The sequence below is a fragment of the Branchiostoma lanceolatum genome, chromosome 3 (genome assembly GCF_035083965.1).
Source record: "Branchiostoma lanceolatum isolate klBraLanc5 chromosome 3, klBraLanc5.hap2, whole genome shotgun sequence".
Classification (NCBI taxonomy): domain Eukaryota; kingdom Metazoa; phylum Chordata; class Leptocardii; order Amphioxiformes; family Branchiostomatidae; genus Branchiostoma; species Branchiostoma lanceolatum.
The window spans coordinates 19,589,790-19,597,354 of NC_089724.1; positions in this window are offsets into that span (position 1 = coordinate 19,589,790).

Here is a 7,565-nt window from a genome sequence, read left to right on the forward strand (position 1 = left end):
TGTAGCGTTACAGGAAAATCTATGACATTAGAGAAGTAGCAAATTATCTCTGGACCAATCGGAATGTGAGTAATAGGTGTTGTAATCACAGTGGTCTCGAGCTCCCTGTCAGTGCGTCTCTCCCCTCCAAAATTCACAAAAATAGTTCAGGGTTTAGCGGTACACCTGGTTTGGTAAAATTACGTTAAGGATCACCGATTTTGATCCGATCGATAAATGGCATTTCCCCCATCCGGCGTCACAACTGGTCACACGTGAACTAATAATGGTGACACTGGAGTTACCGCAGCGCCTGTCCTGTCGAACGCTTTACCAGCACAGATGGGTGCTATTGTGACAAAGCAGATGTGAATCTTTGAGCAGGGGGTGATGACATGTCAATCGCATATGGTCCTCCCAATTAGGTCCCATGTATTTTAGTTCATTCCTTTAAATGTCAAAGTCTTATCATTATATTCGCATATGAAGATAAGTATTTTTTTTTAAATAGCGCAATGAGTAAATATGTTACATTCTGTTACATGAACTCATAATTCTAGACATGTTGAAGAGAGGGAAGCCACTGGATAATTCTGGCTCAGTTTCTAGCCTTGGTCAGAGGAAACAGGGATGTGTTCGCGTCACTTGAAGAGCCTTTATGATTTGAAAATAAAGTTAATGATGTAAACATTTAAAAAATCAATATTTCACTGACTTTGTAGCTGTCCTTGCGTTTATTTATAACGTGATGCCAACACCGATAATTCAACTTACAGACTACGTTAATTGTCCTTGATTGATGGATCGATTGATTGATTGATTGATTGATTGATAGTTAGCTGGATAGATTGCCACAGGTCTTGCAAATCATCCATCGATAGATTTCCATTAGAAGAACAGCATGGTGATATCCACCTAAGGGAACAGAGTAAGTCTTCTTTAAGAAGTCGGTGCCTGTATGCTATAGCTAGCATGTCTATTTCAAGATGAGAGGTCCTGATATCTATGGTGATTTATATACTGGTGCCAGAGTGCCGCTGGGAGGCGTGCCCGTCATGGCGTCTCGCTCGCGCGCCTTCCATTTCATACTGCGGTCACGCCCCGCACCAGCTCATCAATCCTGGCCCGGGGACGATGCTAGCGCGGACAGCGCAGGACACGCCGCTTGGAAAAGCATACCGTTTGTATGTACACCTGTCCTCGAGGTTCCATACTCTCAACGTTCATCAAAACGCTGTATTATGGATTGTTAGAAAGTGATAAGAAAGTGATAAGAAAGCAATCTTTACTTTGACGTCGTACAATCAGCACCGCACCCTGGTATTAACGAAACGTCACTGAAGTCTGTGAAGACGAGACTATCATGATCTATCATGGACCGCTTACCAACGGTACCTTCTTCGACTGTTAAGACGAAAAACAGTGCACGGACACCTTAGCGTCTTCATTTTGATGGTTTCCATTACTGGCATTAGTATTATTCGAGGCTCTACCCCATACCGTACTGACGTAACAAGTTACTCAGAAGTCACAACAGACATTATGCACAACACCCCCCTCAAGGTTACACTCACAACCTTGATCACCTTCAATTTTGCCCAGTTTGTTGATTTTGTCCACAATGCCCCCTTAGCCCTCCTCCATACTCTATTATGGGCTGTCCGTCAAGAAAGGCAGGGCGGCTCTCTTTCACCTATCGATTGCCGCCTGTCAATGCATTCATGTCATGCGTAAAGTGGGTTAAAGTTTACCAAGATGGAGAAGCTTGTGCACGCCAAGTTGCTTCTGTATGCGCAGGTTTTAGTCTGTTGAATCGACCAGAGGCAAATAGTTGTGCCACTGTAACAAAAACGCTAACCTCATAGTAAGAGGGTAATAAAACTTTAAAACACCGTATCGCGCTTGCAGTGAACACCCATAAAGAGGCCACACGACAGCAAATGTTGTGAAATTGAATCCGCCCCTTTAGAAATAGGCATGGCTGCCTTCCCAAATGGGGCCCCAGCCAACGACCCACAGGTCACTTTGGAGGTGTACATGTTGAGGGGGGAGGGGTCGATGTGTAGCCTCCTTCGCAGACTTCCTAGAACGGCGGCGTATATATTTGGGGGAGGGGGGTGACGCTATGTCTTACACGGGTAAAGGTTTTCTCTGGATAGAAAGCCGGTCGTCCCTCAACTCCCTCGGCGGCAAAAGTCCCTTGCCGGCATTAGAGAGAACCTTGGCCCGAGTAAGAAATCGCGTCAAAACATCCCCCCCCCCCCCAAATATATACGCCTCCGTTCTAGGAGCCGGTCTGCGAAGGAGGCTAGTGGATGTGGGGGTTGTCTCTACGGCTAATAAGATGAAGTAGAAATTGCTACACTGGAGGGGGGGGGGGTAATAAGCGATCACCAAGATCTATAGGCTTGGACTGGACTTCACTAGCCTCATCAACCAGACCTTCCTACTTCTAATCTCCAAGCAGAGGTTGAATGGGCAGATCGTCACCGTTTTATCATATGCCTTTATCATATGCCATATTAAAAAACGGCATTTGATAAAACGGTGACGATCTGCCCATTCAACCTCTGCTTGGAGAGTACCTACTTCAACTTGGGTATGGAACTCGGCAAAAAAGGGAATACATGTACTAGTAATTTAGCCAGGAGAGTCAGTCCGTGGGAAGATTAACATTCACCCCCCCCCCCCCACCCCAACCCCCACCCCGGAGAAAAGGCTGCGCCTGCAATTGAAACCCTATGCCACGTCTGGTAGAGATACCCCACCCAACTCCGACCTTGTCTCGCTCTTCTACACTGCACATGCTGCATGGGGGAAAATGACTAACACTATTAAACTCCAACAAACACATTTCAGTTGCAGTACCACCGAAGTGACCATGGGGATATATTACCGCCACATTTACCCCTAACGTCCCGCATTTACTGCACATTGATCAGCGAATGCGGAGTCATAAATTCCACCGAAGCTAAATTTATCATCGTGCATAGTTCCTACCGTTTATTTTATAGTACAGCCTTATACTGGTCCCATGCATGTTTATGATTAATTGGTGTTTTTCCCTGACGGTAATGACTACAGCAGCGTATTGACTGCCACCTTACTGATTTTAGGGGTTCGTGCTCATTAGTGATTAGTGATAACCTCATGAGTCCCTTCTTGGGCAATAATCATGCATTGCCTCCATTTATTGCTTCTGTTTGGTCGCTTCAATTGCGCACTGACGTTGGCCATTAGAGTAAACCCTATTACTATCAACATATCTTCATCATTATCAGTCATTACGCAGTTTTTCATATTATTCCACGTTCTCATCTCTGGCCTGGCCTTGCGCCTGGCAGGGTGACCTGCCCCAGCTGGGGGTCAGAGGTATCGAGGTACACATCGTCCCAGGCAAGTGCTTGGTTGTCAACAAGCGGCCACGTGGTTTCCGTGCCTTCCACTCTCTCTCTGCTGCCCACATGGCAACAAGCTAAAAATAGCAGGCTCGGTTCCATGCTATCCGTCATTGGCAGGGTTAACGGTCCTTGACGTCAACGGATCGATATTTCTCCTACTGGGGTCGTCATAATTTACATTTGGCTCATACCAAAACCTCTCTTGCTGAGGGGTGAACAGCTATTTGGGTAAAGCAAAAACAGGCCCGTATCAATCTGGGAGGGAACATATGGGCAAGCGGGGGAGGTAGTGCTTCGAGGCACATATACTAGTATGCAAACACACACCGTCACACACACACACACACACACGCACACACACACACCGTGAAACACGCGCAACAAACACATACATTTGTACTACTACACAGACATGCACACACACACGCGCGCCCACACACATACGCATATACACGCACGCACACACACACACTGACACACACACACATACACACACACATATCTTGGCCACATACACAGACACGAAATATTTACCAATTTAATACAGAGAAGAAGAAGAAAATAAGAAATAAGTCTGAATAAATTGTCCATAAAAAAGGCACCAAAATTTTCACCCACACAAACACATTTCCCCCATCATTTCACTCATTTTGACCAATCTTTACTATTTTTCCACATGTACAACTTATTTAGCACGGTGAGACTCGCTGAAGCATTTACCATCTACGTGAAACCATGGTGTTGTCAACCCTCTTCCTTGACATGAACGGTTTATCCCCGGTCTACTGAAGCATTACTTATGCTCAACCCCGATATCGATCTGGTGAAAAATCAATACGTTACAGTTGAACGGACTATACATTTTGTCATGGGAGCCTTATAATGGGGGACTTAAAGACTTAAAAAATCAAGACCGTTTCCAAGGGATTCCCGTGTTTTTTTTTTCATGGTTGGGTGATGCCTTGTGTGGTCACATGTGTGCATAAACCTTACTGTCAATATGGTGTTTGTTGGAAGATCTACAGTGGTGAAACATCTATTTGTATGGATATGGCTTTGTTGAAGGTACATCTTCGCGAAGTCTTTTACATCTCCCAAAATCCAAAGGAAAAATTATTTAGCCGATCGTTGATTTTAAAGAACAAGACACAGTTTTACACAAACAACACATTCTTAGTACATTCTTGACTTTAGACTATACTTTGAGAAAAGAAAAGTTCCCCTGTAGTCTATATGTGATTCTCATTAGTCAACTGCATAGTTCATGTTTGTTCTTCATAATACTTTTTTTAACAACAATGACACCTACAGAAGAGAGATAACGGCGGTTCTCCGTTTAGTATGCGTTGGCTGGTGAAACATCTAAATTGCACACAGGGAGTTAGCGCTTCTGTACGGGCTAAAGAAGTACTGCAGCAGTCAGCTGAGTGCATGTGCTCCGAGTGTGCTTGAAAAATGCGTGTGTAAACTGGGCCTATGTGTTTTATACAACAACAGCTGATGTTCGGGCTTTATATACAACAGCTGATATTCGTGCTTTTTTATACGATAACAGCTGATGTTCGTCCACTAACTGTTGTTGGGTTTATGAAATCGTATCTGATTGTTATTTTAATATTATAATCATTTCTTAGTGGTTGTAATATTTCGGAACCGTGTCAGTTAACCACTGCACTGTGTCTGTGGTATCTTTAAATGTGCAGACACACAATATACAGTGTAAAAAGACAGACGGACTGCCTCCACAATAAATATCTACCTGGACAAAATGTTTTAAGGACATTGCTATTCCTGGTAAAATAAGCATAGACCAATATTTTCATAACAAAATACTATTTCAAACATTCCATACAGCTACTCTTCTTAAATTGTTACCCGAATGGTAAACGCATTTCATGTTGTGCCACGGTAAGCACACAAGAGTTGCTCCAAAATAAAGGCACGTTGATGAATGACAGTGCCAAACTTTTTTATTCGCGCGCTCGCATCGGTTTTAAAGTGTCATGACAATAAAATGCCTTCATTATGACATCTAAGCGATCAAGAACTTTGAAGAAGGTTGAACAGATAAAATAACACACATAGTATAGTCAAGGACATTATATAGCTGGCCTCCGTTGCAGACTCCTTCCGGTTGTTTTATTTTTTTAAGTTACAGTTTTACTAATACATGTACATTTTTTTCTTGTTCCCGGCCAGCAATAAAAAAACAAAAAGTAATAGTATAAAAACAGTAACTTGAAAAAGAAAACAGACGGGAGGAGTCTGCATCGGAGGCTAATATAGTGCCCTTGGTACAGTCTAACTACTAGGTTGTTGTTGTTTTTTCTTTCATATCTTCTTCTTTGGGTTTGGAATTTGATTGGGCATACTACGACATCAGTGCTATCCGTTCCCCTAAATATTGTATTTTACAATTCATGGCATATATTTGCTATTCAGCTGCTTTGTATGATTTACAGAATGGTCAAAACGCCTTGAAACAAAACAGACGAGAATTGAAGCGCGCGCGGATGGCGCCATCCATATAATCAAATCAACATGGCAAAATGGAGTCGCCTACGGCCGCCGTGGGGAAAATGTCCATATAACCCTTCATCATGTATCAGGATTTCAATACATATTTTGTGTGCGAAAATCTTAACCCTCTTAAACGCTATTTTCTGTATTTTGAGAGCCAAACTATGAAGGTTCAGTGTCCGGAAACCGAGATCAGTAGACAATCTGTTGTGACTTTTCATAGGGAAATCTCTGAGAGAGGTCGTATACATTAGGGATCTAGTTGGAACCAGAATAAAGAAGCACATGACATGGAGATGTCCTGCCTGTGACTTTTTACTGGAAGAATGTTAAATATCCTCCTAGGTACGAAAGACCAAAACGACAATTCTAGACAGCTTCCTCAACTCAATTCTTACCGGTCCGAGGCATGATTCCAACCGGTCCAAGGCATGATTCCAACCGGTCCGAGGCATTTCCAACCGGTCCGCGATACATTTCTTTTCGTGCCGCGGTAGAATTTCCTGCCCTACGCGCGCTGCCCAGTGCGTGCCGCGGTAGAATTTCCTGCCCTACGCGCTGCCCTGCGTCCCGCGGTAGAGACAGGGCAGGAGAATGGATCTTTACAATGTTATAGCCGAGATCGAGCCCGCGGGAGGTCTGGCATCCAAGCTAGTCTTTCCCTGCATTTCGATCATGAATTATTCATACGGGACCCAACGTAACGAACAGTTCTAGACTCAGAGTGTTAACTTCCCAGACATACGGCGAGCATCTTATACATGAAAATACAGTATCTTAGGCTATAACATTGACATTACCCAACATCCATACACCATATAAAGTGTCATAATTTAGTTGTAGAGCAATTTGGTCCATTAGTCATTAGACAGCGACTTCTTAAAGACGCCTATTAAAAAATATCCCGCTCTGCACATGGGGCGACTCCGCTAGAATTTTAAGTAGCTGTTAGGGCGTTGTGGCATTTTCCAGCCGTTTTTTCAATAGTACTGGGTCGAGCTGATAATTCTTTATCTTCCTTTAAACGTAAGGCTGTCCTAGACTTTGGGTCCCAAAAGATGTAAAAATGTATTAAACTCACCTCTAGCCTCTACCAGGCTCCAGACGTGGCTGGAAAGACTAGAAATCGGTCAAATAGAGGAGTTGGCTAGCCGATAGGTTGGCTGACCAACTCCTCTATTTGACCGATTTCTAGTCTTTCCAGCCACGTCTGGAGCTTGGTAGAGGCCAAACTCACCACTGCACTGCTTCCGAAGACACTTGTCCCTGGTTTAAATCTCCCTCCCGGATAAGAGACGTGTGCAGTTTTGCACACGGCACGTCAGCTCTCTGTCTTCCAATATGGCGGATCGGAAAAGACTTACGCTAAACCTACTATGACATTCCTAACACGATTCGCATCGAGCAAATATCCTAAAAAAGGACAAAGTATGAAAAGAAAATATCTTTTTTTAAACAAAAAAACAAGTAATATCTATACAACTGATACATATAAGCTTATTTACCTGAGTATGGGCAAAGATGCTGATGGATTGAGGGGAGCGAACAAAGCGCTATGCTTACAGGCTACCACGCGGGTATATGCAAATAGCCAAACGTGTCATGTCATGTGACTGATTTTGGGGCTTGGCGCGAGGAGTGTTTATACTACCGTAAGGCCACAGC